The sequence below is a fragment of the Stylophora pistillata genome, chromosome 5 (assembly GCF_964205215.1).
Source record: "Stylophora pistillata chromosome 5, jaStyPist1.2, whole genome shotgun sequence".
Taxonomy (NCBI): domain Eukaryota; kingdom Metazoa; phylum Cnidaria; class Anthozoa; order Scleractinia; family Pocilloporidae; genus Stylophora; species Stylophora pistillata.
This window is the reverse complement of record NC_142523.1, coordinates 779095-795122: the sequence shown is the minus strand read 5'-3', so window position 1 is coordinate 795122 and position 16028 is coordinate 779095. Positions and strand designations below refer to the sequence as shown.

General features: G+C 37.4%; 2 pseudogenes across 1 annotated transcript in view; one reads left to right on the top strand and one right to left on the bottom strand.

Annotated features, from left to right (window-relative positions):
• LOC148729743 (DELTA-stichotoxin-Hcr4a pseudogene) overlaps positions 1-16028 on the bottom strand; it is a 164356-nt pseudogene that overhangs the window by 50379 nt on the left and 97949 nt on the right. The window lies entirely within an intron of this gene.
• On the top strand, positions 5140-6093 carry LOC148729751 (DELTA-stichotoxin-She4b pseudogene; annotated as a pseudogene).

Below are 16028 nucleotides of genomic sequence, written 5' to 3'. Positions count from 1 at the left end.
TTAAGGACTCTATGAGAGTCTTTCCCATTTAGAGAAGCTCTTTCAGAGCCTTCTGCACGCTGAGGGATGAATGACTCAGTTGTTTCCGTTATTCTGTCAACAATAGGCTTAGGAAGAAGGCACGAAACATTTCGCAGTCAGACTAGGTAACTGCATTGAAAGAATTAAAAACCGCAGAATGCGATTTAAATACTAGATGCCTAGTTTTTCTACTTTCTTGTTCTCCTAAAACACAGGAAAAGGTGGAGTTTAGAACACACACCAGAGTATATTTTAAGATAGTTTCGTTGCAATCTAGTACACGCTGCATTACAATGTATGGATATAATATTGCATTGAAAACGCTATGTTATGAATTATAACAGATAAGTGTATTCTGGGTGCTGTCTGACTGACATGTTATATCGATAATAGATAAGTAGGTAGGTATTTCGAGAGGTCAAGCCAGCCACTGTTAACCAACAATATCTAGTTTATAAATTTCAGTGTAACCTGTACGATGCAGGATATGTTGGTTACATTCGGGGCCACCTCCACGAACGCGTTGATGGACACAAACAAAAATCGTCGTCAATTTGTAAACATAATTTTAGCGGACATAACTCGAACATACCACCTTGCCTTTCAAAACAATTTCACGTGCTTACTAGGTATTCTAACAAATTTGATCGCCTAATTAAGGAGATGCTTTTTATAAGAAAACTTAAACCATCCCTAAACGTGCAAACGGACTCGATTTGCGTAAAGGTATTCACTCGAAGAATTTGTGACCCTTAACGGTTATTGTGCTAATTTGTAGAGACCATCCAAATCAAATCTTCGCATTCAATTATTCACTTTGCCTTGAGAATGGTGTCATGATGACGCCGAAACGTAGGCTCTTAACATGAATATTAGCCTGCTTAAAAACATTTCCTTACAAAACAACAGACTAATATGTGGTAACTAATTTTCCTACATAAGAAAACCGATCAGTGTGTTCTAACAACAGATTAAAATACGGTATAGCTGATTTAAGAACATACGCCTCAATTCTTACACTATTAGTATATTTTGGCTGTCGTTACGTGGTTTCACTGACGTGTTTTACAGTTTTATCGCTCTGCTGTTCATCCGTTGTTCATTTGGAATCGTGTTTTGTTTCCATGTACATTTGCATTTCACATCAAAATGGACTCACCCTCGCTTCCAACAAAGGACTGAAACATTTCATCGAATACTAGAAGTAGCCGGGAATCTATTTGCAAACAGTAGAGTTTGTTTGTGGAAAGTTTCAGTAATTATTGCATGGATCGTTTGATGAGAAACATTTCAGCTTCTTTCGTCAAGTCGATAATATCATAAAAATGTATCATGGCTGTCGAAACGTACGTGTCAGTGACATGTTTGGATATTTGATTACAAAAACGCAAAGCAAACACGTAATAAAATGCACAATTATGGTACTCTTTGTTGGAATTCGCTATTCCCTTACATTTCTTTAAATAAGCACAAAGACGTTTGGTAACTGAGGTAAAGAACTGGTTAAATTTAGACGCTGTTATTTGATTTCCAGTGCTATGTGTCCGGCCTTGTTTGCCTTTTTTGGTAATATTTTCTTAAATGTTCACCACATATCTTTTGAGTCGTGGCCCGCGTCCTGGTCTCTGGAGAGACGAGTAGAATAATAGATTCTCTTCTTTTTCTTAATTTCATTTTAATAACCTTACGTACGTTGTCTTACTCAGTTCTTAGGGACCTCAAAGCAGTCAGGACGGCGACGCCAAGGAAGACGTCGGTTACAAAATGAATCTATACTTTTAATTCGAATTTCAAAAACGGCTGCAGGTGTTTGCCATCTCATACGGCGCCACAACTCAACCTCAAAATAACGTCTAAAAGTAGCGTTGAGTTCCAAATGGAAATTAAAACAAATGAATAAAGGCTGATAGTTTCTAAAGAAACTGCTTGGGCCTTTTTTCAGAAAACTCTGGTTTAAGGAATTTTTCTGGCTTCCGATATTCAGATCAATCCTTTCACTGGGGGCGCAAGCTCTCTATAGGAGGTCAATATCACAAAGCTTTGTATGGGAGTTTTGACTCCGCTCCGTAACTCCGAAAATAATAAAGAAAATTAACTTTAACCTTCCATTGGTTTTTTTTGTGATATTTTTGTTCTGTGGTTGTGATTTAAGGCCATTTCGTAGAATTTTAGCCGAGCTCTCATCCCACCACAGCCTGTACTAAGGAGAAGGAAACGGGAGGAAGGTTTCGTCAGACCGACGCACTGACCCGCTCTCGAATATTGCTCGATTCTCAGAATAAACCACGTCTCCTTGCTTCGAGACTCTGCATCACGAAAGCCAGATAGTTTTCCTTTAAGTTTATGGAGAAACATTCTATAAAAGCTCTGCTGGCGAGGAATCAATCCAACGGGAATTTTAGATGACGAGCTATTTTAAAGCCCTTCGAACCCGCGGCAAGAACTTCTTGTGCAATTCGGAGACAGTTAGGTACCCCCATGGTCTAACATACTAGGCCAAGTACAAATACTCAGCCACTCGGGAAAAGGAATATTTTTCGTTTATTTCATTTTTTAACTTTTCAAAAATATTTACACCCATGAATAATTTTTTGAAACTGAAAAAAATTGTCTCCCTAAAAATTACTAGCGTGTCTAATGTTTCTAATAATAAAGAGGAAACAATGAAATAGGCGAAAATATGAATTTGAGAAAAACTAATCGGCGTAAATTAATATTTAGGTTTGACGTTTTATTATGGACCTCCTACTACTTCATTCCTATTCTTGTGAGAAAGTTAATCAAACATGACCTTGTTAAAAGACCCCACAGGCAGGAGGTAATTTTATGCAGTTTGGCTAATAATGATTAAAAGCAGGCTTAAATTTTAAAAGAATAACTGACACAGCCGTTTGGATATATCAACAAAGTTGAAGTGGTAAATTGGCCATCGTAACGATTACAAAAGCTGACGTTTCGAGCGTTAGCCCTTCGTCGGAGCGAATGTCGTCGTTCAGGAAATTCGACAACTTTGGAATGCTGTCCCTTCCAATACGCAATAAATGATCTTTATTAATGGTTCACAGAAATTTTGCCAAAAATGCCTGTTAAGTCGAATAATATAATTATCTGTCACGTGATTATACATGAACATAATCTAAGTAATTAAATCAGTGGTATGGGTGAAGTGCGCCCGTCTGATAGCTTTGAGTTAGAACTGTTCCGCCACCTTTCAAGGTGAAGATTTATCAGTATGTTCGATGGGGCTCAAATGTAAACAATAAGAAAGATTTATCATCCCTTTGTACCAGAAACTATGTTTTCGTGCTCTAAGCTCGGTATAAACCAAGCAGTAGATGTATGATCGATCTTTAAGGGCGATACCAAGACTACAAGATACAACTTAAGGAATAAATCACCATCTTACGCTATGCCAGCGATTAACACGGACCGTTTTAAGAATACATTTTTTAGTAGGATTATTTTTAAGTATAATGTAGTTCCGTAAATAGTGTAAATTTTCCAGTTGATTTTTTGCATTTACTTCCATTTACATATTAATCTTATTCAGAGGCATACTTATGTAAACAGCCCCCTAGTATTGTTATATTTTAATGTAACACAAGGTATGTAGTTTTATCTTTTGAGCAATAAAGACACTTATTATATATGTTCCGGATCGCTTGGCCTGCACACTTCTATATCGATATGTAATGGTTTGGATCGGCTAAGTTCCTTCGATTCATCAAATTTACCTAAACTAAAGGACGTCTGATCCTTTATTAGTTCACACTAGCAAACATTGGAGTCTTCACTCCTTTCTTGGGAGGCCCGTCTCTGATTTTCAGAAGTATAAAAGATCTTTAGGTGTCGGTTTTGAAAATGCCAGTCATTTAGAATCAACGTTAGATTTACTTCAAGGCATTTATTTCTAAATTGAAGAGGCTTGTTAGCGCTTAATGTTTTACGATTTACAGAATATATTTGGTAAACACTGGAAGAAATGTTTTTACTTGGCACGTTGTAAAGTGAACAAATTTCGAAACATGTATTTAAGCTTAAAGAACTGGGCAAAGTCTGGATAATTCAAAGCAAATGATGGGTATCTTGTTCCTTCGAGTATGCAACCTCCTCATGCATCATGTAAAAGGGGTAGAGCCTTAAGAATTGACTGCCATTTCCAGCATTTCTTGATTTTCTCAAAGAATGTTATTCAAATGACTTTGAAATGCTTTAACGTACCAAGAACCTAATTAGGTTCCAAGTGTTACTTTTGGGTTCCAAGAGATTTTCTAGCCTGATTACTTGTGCGGCGTCACATCGCAAATTCTCAAAGAAAAGCTAAGCGACTTGTGCAATATGCAAAAATGAAGCATTTTACAGATGTCCATTATCCTGAACTTATAAGAGCGCTATGTTGCTCGCTTAAAATTCCTTTGGTTAAGTAATGAGAACTAGCGAAATAATCATTCTAAAAAAGTGATGAAGAAATGAGTGAATTCATTTTTACGGTGAAAGCTTTTTGCGTTATAATATCTTGGCTTTCACATTTTAATTTCGGTTTATGTCATTCAGCCTACAACATTCTTCACGAGCGCATCGTTAAATCAAGTAAAGAAATCAAATTAAAAGCTGAACCTTCCTATGACTATCACATACAATCGTTCGTATTTACGGAGTAAAAACCTCTTTCCGAGTATAAGAGAGAGGACTCTTTAGGATTGGTGCCTTTACAACACTATGTTCTGGAGGGGAGCTCATGTAAAACCCAAGAAGACAGAACTGATCTCAGCCAAGTGCTGTCGCCATAGAACATTTTAAAATGACCTAATTTCTTGGCAGAAAAAGCCTCTATGTGGCTATTGTCGATAGCGCTGTTTATATTACCAGTAACTTAATTCAAAGGAAACCAAACGGAAGTGATATCTCAGCTAACGTTGTGTCTGTTGGTGTTTCATCTCACCAGGATCTTTAAAAGCTTTTTTCTTGACTTTCTAAAACTTCTTTGATGACTTGGAAAAATTTCATTAAGCCGCAAAAATGTTTTAATTGATTACATCGTAAATCAAGTGCAGCAGCAGCAAAGTGGAGAATGAATTACAAAAGCTTTTATCACTTGAATATGCGGAATGCCCCATATTACAATTACTTGAGTCTCTGAAAGGAAAATAGATCGGACTTTTCTAAGCAAGTCATGCATAGCCCTTGTTTGTTTATACACGGTAAAATTTCCTTTTAGCCCTGTTTATGTTATCAATAGTTCAAAAGGGGAAAACGATGCGAAAGGCTGTATCTCAAGCGATTAACTTTGTAGCTCTTGTTGTTAATTTTCATCTCATCGGGATTTTAAGAATTGTATAAGATCTCAAAATAGTAGAAGGCTCAAGCCCCGGTAGTCCTGAATTTCACACTCAATTCCCTCTCATTACGACCGAGTCGTGTCATTTTCGTATTGAAGAAAATCTAATTAATGTTCAGTTAAATATGCTTTGAACCTGGGTTTTGTGTTATTGACTCACAGAAAAACGCGATGGATCCTGCGATAGCAGCTGATAAATTAGGCCCAAAAAATCTGGAAGATGTTTCTGAGTCAATGCCATTCACAAAGCGAGGAACTTCCGTTGGCATCGCCAATGAAACATCTCACAAGTGGAGTGCAATGAATACATATTTCTATATTTTACCCGAGTTCGTGGAAAGCGGAGAAGCAGCGTTGTCCACTGCAACCAAACCAACTGGTCTGGCAAGAGGAAGTGTGGGTGTTATCACCTTCTAAATCCCAGGAGACAAATAGACGGTAGCAGTCATGTTCAGTGTGCCATTCGACCGCAATTTGTTTGATAATTGGTGGGATGCTAAGGTTTATTCCAGTAGGAAGGAAGCTAATTGTAGTATGTGGTCTGACATGTACTACAATGACGAACCTCTTAAAGGGGATAGATGATGGCTGGCATGAGAAACCAATAGGTGAAGGTTACAGTGTAAAGGGGATTATGGCAAGCGCAGGTCAATGTAGGCTGCATGTTAAGATCTGCAAGTGAACCTCTACAAACTTACAAAATTACGAAATAACTGCGTGAAATTCGTATCACGTTTTCTTTATTTATCTACGCGATTATCTCTGTTCCTTTTTGGATGAAATAGCTACGTAGTTGCATAGTTGGTGCTGCAGGATACAATTCCTCGAGGGGACTCAGAATGTTTTCATTCTTTGCCCTACGCTTGTGACCAAACGGAAGATATTTTCCTATATTTCTTTACTGAGCTCATAACCTACCATCTTTCTTCAGTATTCTTTGGCGATGCAGCGTTTTCATACAGAATGAACATTTTTGAAGTTACAAAGCTACACAATGATGTTATTAAAAATGATTAATTTAGAGGCCTCGCGTTAAACTATTTAAATTTTTGCATAGTGTCTTGATGTCAGCAAGTTATAAACTTGCGCATGATGGCGTTTTGATATGAAATAAATGATTCAGTTGTTTACGACGCTTTGTATGTTAGTATGCAAGTGAGATGCTCGCTATGAACTTTTAGGCCATATATTTCGTGTTTTTAGCCATAGAGGTGCTATTAAAAACCAGTTTTCTTTACGAAGGACGTCCCTTGACCGACTAGTGCAGACATTTTTAAGACATTATCTCCCATCTATCCAAAACAACTCCCCGCCACCAATCACAATCTATACTGTCAATTATCAATTTTACAGCCAAACTTATTAAGAATAATGAATAAAGGATGAAAGTTTCTAAAGAAACTGTGCTGCTGCGTCGGTGGGGGTAACAAGGTAATTTGGTTTTATGGACTAAGTTGAAATTGTAAACTGGCCACTGTAAAGAATTAAAAAGCTAACGTTTCAAGCGTTAGCCCTTTGTCATTCGCTCTGACGAGTACATGAGTAATGGCAGTTGTGTTAACTGAGTTGATAATGTGAAGTGGCAACCGTAGAGTTTTTTTAAAATGACATTACGAGCGGTAGCCCCAACGCTCAAAACGTCAGCTTTTGAAACACTTTACGGTGGCCACTTCAAATTATCAATTCAGTCGATAAAACCAAATCATTACGTGGTTATTTCCACGCAAGAGTAACATACCTTGAACAAAATGGAGAAAAAAAATTGAAAATATGTATTATTTGTTTATCAGTATTCTGCCGAGTGCGGAACCGAACTGCGACTTGAAAAGGCAAGATAAAAAACCTCGGTAGATACCTAAATGAATAGACTTCAACAGACTGTCACATGTCTGCAACTAAAAGAAATTGAGCCTACAGCAAGATACATGGAAATGTTGTATTCAAGATTTAGTGATTGTTTTACACCAATTCAGGATTTAAGTGAAGTTTTTTTTAAAAGCTAACAAGTAGCCACAGTCAATTTTTTAACGAAAACTACCTTGCACTTGGTAACTTTGGAAAATAACAACTGTTGTGAAGTGAATTAGAAGTCGTCATATTTGAGGTTTCTTTCAGTTGAGCTTTTTGTTTTTTTAAGCCTTACCTTTTGCGCCTACGGGTTGTTTTGGTAGATTTATAGTTTTGGTCTTTTATTTTTAGCGTGTACTTGAACTAGGCTCAGCTCGCGGATTTCCTTATTGCCGTGTTAGACATTTTAATCGCTTGTTATGTTTGAGAATAATTAGTTTTATAGGTGACCGTGTTTGTGTTGGTAAAGCTGACCTTGAGTTTTACCCACACTGAAGTTCCTCTGAAGAGTCCTAGTACCTCTGGTTAATTTAGCTAGGCGAGTTGTACAAACCCCTCAACAAATGTGGTGGAGGACCCGGATTTTCTCCAGAAATTTACCCGCAAATTTGGTGGATTTACCCGAAATTTGGTCAATCATTGCGATTGTGAGTGGTAATTTATATCCATTAAAGGCTGATAGTTTCTAAAGAAACTGTTTGGGGCTGCGCCGGTGGGGGTAAAGAAATAATTTGGATATATCAACAAAGTTGAAATGGTAAATTGGCCACCGTAACGATTACAAAAGCTGACGTTTCGAGCGTTAGCCCTTCGTCGGAGCGAAAGACGAAGGGCTAACGCTCGAAACGTCAGCTTTTGTAATCGTTACGGTGGCCAATTTACCATTTCAACTTTGTTGATATATCCAGATTATTATATTTCCGTTAGCATGCCTTTCCGTTGCGAGCTAGTTTAATTTGGTAAATTTGGTATTTCCCTTTCAATAATGATCGACTTTGCGTAGAGTGTGATTCATGTTTAATATTCAAATTGATCACCTTGTGAGTTGATTATGGCTGTTATAAGTCAATTTCAAAGTTGAATCTAGACATGTGCATGGAAATTTCCATAGACCTTCCATTAACATGGTATAATGTAAGATGTTCAGCTATAATTGATCTAAACATGTGCATGGAAATTTCCATGGATTTTCCAGCAACATGGCACAAATGAAAGAATTTTTCAGTCATGATCGAGCCAGACAATTGTGCATGGAAATTTCCATGGATCTTCCATTAACATGGAAAATGTAAGAGTTGCTTAGTTAAAATTGATCTACACCTGTGCATGGAAATTTTCATGGATTTTCCAGCAACGTGGCACAAATAAACAATTTTTCAGTCATGATCGAGCCAGACAATTGTGCATGGAAGTTTCCATAGATCTTCCTGTATGATAAAATGACGTATGTTAGATGTTCAGTTACAATCAATGAGCGACTTTCGAAAATAATCTTATTTTGAACGATAAAGAAAAAATTATCGGCCAGAATTGTATTTTATCTCATATGCGACCCAATCCTCTTCAAATAACGGTACATTAAGTTCAAATTTAATCGCAATAATTTTTCCTCTGTCACTGTGCAATTTTTAACCCTCATCATATTTTGAAGGCTAACAAATTTGGAAATTATGCAGTGGTACAGTATTGCATTTCAATTTCGTAAGTGCGTCATAGAAACCGCACGATTACACAGAGATACCCCCGAGAAAAATCCCCGTATCCTCGTAAAACTTGAATCATAATTTGTTTATTTATACGGAAAGAGAATGCCACGGATGGTAATTTGCAAGTCAGTCACGCTTTTTAGCTCACTGCCTAATTAACATAACCTAGAATGAAAATATGACGTGACGTTTTTTCACTGAAAATTTATTTTTTCATTTCGGGAATCAGAAATCATCGAAAGAGTTTAATTTCCCATAAATACGCTGCTGAGCTTCCTTTATTTTGGTTCATGGCGTTTTAAGTCGAGTGCAAGGGGAGTTCAAACTCCTCTTGCGCTTGACGGAGTCTGTAGTTACAGCAGAATAGTTAAATGTTATTGATCGAAAGGACAATTATTTCCAAAGTCGTTTCTTTTGTGAAGGCGGCAAGGCGAATTAGGTGGGTTGAGTATTTAAAGCTATTATTTTTCGAGATTGAATGTCATCATGACCCTTTAAGCACAAAAAAAAAGAGTTAAAGAATGTTTTCCGTCATAGTTTGACGTGGGATGTAACGAAAGTATCTACAGCTTTTTTTTCTTTTTAAGTATTTCGTTTAGACCGATGGCAATTAATGCAAAAAGCATTGAGCATACCCAAAATATAGAATAAAGGCTGATAGTTTCGAAAAAAACTGTTTGGGGCTGCGTCGGTGGGAGTAACGAAATAATTTGAATATATCAACAGAGTTGAAATGGTAAATTGGCCACCGTAACGATTACAAAAGCTGACGTTTCGAGCGTTAGGCCTTCGTCGGGGCCCTTTTGCTCCGACGAAGGGCTAACGTCAGCTTTTGTAATCGTTACGGTGGCCAACTTACCGTTTCAACTTTCCAAAATATAGAACATTTATACCCATTCTTTGTAGTTTTCGGACAAAAAGGTTCCAGTTAATGTTTTTAGGCCGATCGATGTATCATAAAAAGAAATCAGTTTGTTTCAGCCTCCATCGAGTCAGTCAAATATAAATTATGAGGCCACTCTGAATTTTAACAACCATCCCAGGATTTCAAAACAATCTGCAAAGTGACTTCAATGTTTTACACGCACGTTCGATGGATGTAAAACAAGGCTATCGTGGCTATTTTACACCTGTATATTTAGGTGCATAAAGTTTTAGTTTGATGTAGTAGTTAGTAATAGAACTTTCTGTCTGGAATAAACTACTTTTTACAAATGATACACATTGAATTGGAAGGAAATTGTAACAATTTCAACCATTGATATGCAAAAACAAACTTAAAGTTACAGTCTGTAAAGGCGAAAAAATTAAGGTATCTTTAAAAGCTTAAATCATGTTTTGTTTTTCATTTTTCAGTTATGGCGAAAGGATTCACACCAGTCTGGAGTAAAACTTGATTGCGACAAAAGCACATGTAATGGTATGAAAGAAAGAAAGAAAACAAATTCAACAAATTCGACTGTTTAAATCACGGAATGTTGTACATTTTATAAAAAGGTGACTTTCCCGTGACTAGATAACCGGAGACATTTGACAGCAGCAATTCTCGCGTGCGTTTTACCATCTCCGTCTCCCTAGCTAGTTTCGAGCTCCCAAATGCAGTCGGCCGCGAATACTAAAAGTAGCACCTTGTACATACGGACGTACGGTCATAAGCCACCAAATTTTGGTCGTTCGACCAACTTTCTTCAGCTTGATAGGTTTCTGTTTTATTACCAGTTTTTAGAAGTATGAGGCTACATTGTGACGCTGCGAGCTCCGCTATGAAATCTTAAGTATCGATGCTGATAAAAAAAAAAACAAGATTTGAGAAACTAAAATGGCTTTATCACGTATTTTTATTGAAGATATGGGAAAGGATTTCCAAGATAAAGAAAGACTTGACGATGCCACTTTGAGAGGTAAAAATTTTCGCTCTTTCTTAGGGAAGCAGCATGACCAGGTGGTGAACAAACGAGACTCAAATCCAGCGGTTCCTACGTCATCAAGTCCAGTCCAGCTAACGGCTGTGTCAATTATTCTTTTAAAATTTAAGCCAGCTTTTAATCATCATTAGCCAAACTGCATAAAATTACCTCCTGCCTGTGGGGTCTTTTAACAAGGTCATGTTTGATTAACTTTCTCACAAGAATAGGAATGAAGTAGTAGGAGGTCCATAAACATTAGACACGCTAGTAATTTTTACGGAGACATTTTTTTTTTCAGTTTCAAAAAATTATTCATGGGTGTAAATAGTTTTGAAAATATAAAAAATTAATTAAACGAAAAATATTCCTTTTCCCGAGTGGCTGAGTATTTGTACTTGGCCTAGTATGTTAGACCATGGGGGTACCTAACTGTCTCCGAATTGCGTAAGAAGTTGCTGCGGCGGGTTCGAACGGCTTCAAAATAGCTGGTCATCTAAAATTCTCGCTGGATTGATTCCTCGACAGCAGAGCTTTTATAGAATGTTTCTCCATTGACTTGAAGGAAAACTATCTGGCTTTCGTGATGCAGAGTCTCGAAGCAAGGAGACGTGGTTTATTCTGAGAATCGAGCAATATTCGCGAGAGGGTCAGTCCGTTGGTCTGACGAAGCCTTCCTCCGGTTTCCTTCTTCTTAGTACAGGCTGTGGTGGGATGAGAGCTCGGCTAAAATTCTATGAAATGGCCTTTAATCACAACCACAGAACAAAAATATCACAAACAACACCAATGGAAGGTTAGATTTAATTTTCTCTTTTATTACCGGAGTTACAGAGCGGAGCCAAAACTCCCATACAAAGCTTTGTGATATTGTCCTCCTGTAGAGAGCTTGCGCCCCCAGTCAAAGGATTGATCTAAATATCTGAAGCCAAAAAAATTCCTTGAACCAGAGTCTTCTGAAAGACGAGCGCGGCAATTTGCGTCATTTTTGATCGTGGACGCTGTCAAAACTGGGACTTTGAGCGCTGAAGCGATTTTGCATAGAAAGATTATTCAGCAATATTTGGAAAAACAAGGTGGTTCTGAATGATATGCCTTGGGATATTTTGGAATTAGCTCAGACACCTCATCAGGCCTGGAATGCTATTAATTAATGGACCTAAAGCAAACCAGAATGGCGGCAACGGGGACGTCGAAAAACAAAAAATCTAATTGGCGGAACAACAGCTCAGCACGTGCATTTTAAAACTTTTCATTTGGAACTCAACGCTACTTTTAGATGTTATTTTGAGGTTGAGTTATGACGCCGTACGAGATGGTAAACACATGCAGCCGTTTTTGAAATTGTAATTAAAAGTATAAATTCAGTTTGTAGCCGACGTCTTCCTTGGCGTCGCCGTCCTGACTGCTTTAAGGTCCCTAAGAACTGCTTAAGACTACGTACGTAAGGTTATTAAAATGAAATTAAGAAAAAGAAGAGCCTCTATTGTTCTACTCGCCTCTCCAGAGACTAGGACTCTAAAGATGTGTGGTGAACATTAAAGATAATATTACCAAAACAGGCAAACAAGGCCGCACAAAAAGCACTGCAAGTCAAATAACAGCGTCTAAATTTTACCAGTCCTTTACCTCAGTTGCCAAAAGTCTTTGTGCTTATTTAAAGAAATGTAAGGGAATAGCGAAAACCAACAAAGAGTGCCATAATTGTGCATTTTATTACGTGTTTGCTTGGCGTTTTTGTAATCAAACATGTCACTGAGACAGCACGTTTCGACAGCCATGATACATTTTTATGATATTATCGACTTGACGAAAAAAGCTGAAATGTTTCTCATCAAACGATCAATGCAATAATTACTGAAAATTTCCACAAACATACTCTGGTGTTTGCACTAGATTCCCCGGTACTTATAGTATTCGATGAAATGTTTCAGTCTTTTGTTGGAAGCAAGGGTGAGTCCATTTTGATGCGAAATGCAAATGTACATGGAAACAAAACACGATTCCACATGAACAACTGATGAACAACAGAGCGATAAAACTGTAAAACATGTCAGTGAAACCACTTAACGACAGCCAAAATATACTAATAGTGTAAGAATTGAGGCGTATGTTCTTAAATCAGCTATACCGTATTTTGATCTATTAGAACACACTGATCGGTTTTCTTATGTAGGAAAATTACTTACCACAGATAAGTCGGTTTTTTTGTAAGAAAATTTTTATAAGCAAGCTAGTATTAATGTTAACAGCCTACGTTTCGGCGTCATCACGACACCATTCTCAAGGCAAAGTGAATAGCTGAATGCGAAGATTTTATTTCTATGGTCTCTACAAATTAGCATAATAACCGTTGAGGGTCACAAATTCTTCAAGTGAATACATTTGCGCAAATCGAGTCCGTTTGCACGGTTAGGGATGGTTTAAGTTTTCTTATAGAAGCATCTCCTTAATTAGGCGATCAAATTTCTTAGAACATTTAGTAAGCTCGTGAAATTGTTTTGAAAGACGAGGTGGTATGTTCGAGTTATGTTCGCTAAAATGATGTTTACAAATTGACAACGATTTTTTTGTGTGTGTGTCCATCAACGCGTTCGTGGAGGTGGCCACGAATGTAACCAACATATCCTGCATCGTATAGGTTACATTGAAATTTATAAACTAGACATCGTTGGTTAACAGTGGCTGGCTTGACCTCTCGAAATACCTACCTACTTATCTATTATCGATATAACATGTCAGTCAGACAGCACCCAGAATACACTTCTCCGTTATAATTCATAACAGCGTTTTCAATGCAATATTATATCCATACATTGTAATGCAGCGTGTACTAGATTGCAACGAAACTATCTTAAAGTATATTCTGGTGTGTGTTCTAAACTCCACCTTTCCCTGTTTTTTAGGAGAAAAAGAAAGTAGAAAAACTAGGCATCTAGTATTTGAATCGCATTCTGCGGTTTTTAATTCTTTCAATGCAGTTACCTAGTCTGACTGCGAAATGTTTCGTGCCTTCTTCCTAAGCCTATTGTTGACAGAATAACGGAAACAACTGAGTCATTCATCCTTCAGCGTACAGAAGGCTCTGAAAGAACTTCTGTAAATGGGAAAGACTCTCATAGAGTCCTTAATTGCAGTGAAGCACCTCTAGAACTCGAAACAGTCCAACTGTGTTTGCAGGCGAGACTCACAAGAGAGCAGAAATTCCATAGCATGCGAAGAATTGTTTCGGTCTCGAAACGTGGCGTGATTTCCAAAGCGAAGACGTGTCAATTTTGATGTAGAAATGCATAGAAATAAAAAAAAATACAATTCCGCGTGAACAACTCATAAGCAGTGCTTAATTAAATTGCGTAAGATCTCAAAGACACAGCACGTTTCAACAGCCACAATACGCTTATCGATATAGCTTGGCGAAAGAAACTGAAATGTTTAAGTCATTCCCTTTTCGGTGTGCAGACAGCCCTGAATCAACCCCATTGTATAATAAAGGAAAAAATTTACTCATTTAACTTCTGGCATCGAAAAGGCTCTCAATTCAACCCTGTAAAAAGAACAGCTTTTTGAAGAAACGTCAATCACAGCGTTGATGGTTAATGTTAATGGATTTTTTATGTATAGTAACACACATGGCTGCTTATGAACTCCTTTGTCTGATAGTGGAAACATTTAAGGTATTCATCTTTCGGCGTTCAGAAGGTTCTATATATAATAAACTCTCAAAGACTCGTCAATCGCAATGGAGCACTTCGAATACTCGAAACAGTCTAACTGAAACTATTCAAAAATAAATTCTAGTGGTTTTAGTAGACTCCGCCTTCTTACAAAATCCGACGAAATGTTCCATTCCCTTGTCGAAAGGGAGGGCGTGTCCATTGTGGTGTAAAAATAGATGGAAACAAAACACGATTTGTCAATAACAATCCACCTCTAACTGAGTAATAAAATTGCAAAACACGTCCGTGGGACAGCACCTTTTAGATAGCCACAACACACTTATCTGTTATCAATGGAACTTGGCCTATTAAATGCAGTGTGTGTTGAATTGCTACAAAACTATTAAAAGATAAATTCTGTTGTATGTTCTAGACTCCGTCTTTTCTTGGGTTTTATAAGAGAACAAGAGAGAGGAAAAATTAAGCATCTAGTATTTGAGTTGCATTCTATAGTTTTAGTTATTTTAGTTATTTCTAGTGGTTTTTCCCAATATACGCCTGACTGCTTATCAACCCCTTTGAGTGATAATAAGATAAGATAAGGTATGTTCACATAAGTCGCGAGTTTTATTAAAGTGTCAGAAATACTTTGGTACGACTGCTGAAAGAGAACAATTAAGTTATTCTCTCTTTAGTGTCCAGACAGCCCATCCATAGACTTTAATTAGAACAGTTTCCGGAACAATCGTCAATCGCGGCGTTAATGTTTACGGTTTGTTATGTATAGTTGCATGCATAGCTGCTTATGAATCCCTTTGTCTGATAGTGGAAACAACTAGGTCATTCATCTTTCGGCGTCCAGGAGGCTTTGAAGGCACTTCTGTGAATAACACATACTCTCAAAGAGTCGCCAATCGCAGTGGAGCACTTCAAAGATTCGAAATAGTCTAACTGTGCTTCCAGGCCAAACACACGAATGTGTTATGATTTCGGAAGAGAGAATGTGTACATTTTGATTCAGACAAGCATGGAAACAAAACACGATTACGCATGAACAACTCGTAAGCAACTGAACTATAAAATTTCAAAACATGTCAGTGACACAGCACATTTCGACAGCCAGAATACACTGATCCATTACTGATATAACTTGGCAAAAGACACTGAAAAGTTTCCTGCAAAGCGATCAATGGAATGTGTGCTGAAACTTTTAAAAAATAAATTGTAGTGGTTTTAGTAGACTCCACCTTCTTACAAAATCCGAAATGTTCCAGTCCTTTGTTGGAAGGGAGGGCGTGTCCATTGTGATCCAAAAATAGATGGAAACAAAACACGATTTCTCAATAACAATCCACATGCAACTGCGTAATAAAATTACAAAACAGCGCCTTTTAGATAGCCACAATACACTTATCTGTTATCCATATAACTAGACTCCGCCTTTTTCTGCGTTTAAGGAGAACAAGAAAATGGAAAATTAAGCAACTAGCATTTGAGTCGCATTCTATGATTTTAACTCCATTTGCTACAATACATAGTTATGCAGTTATATGGT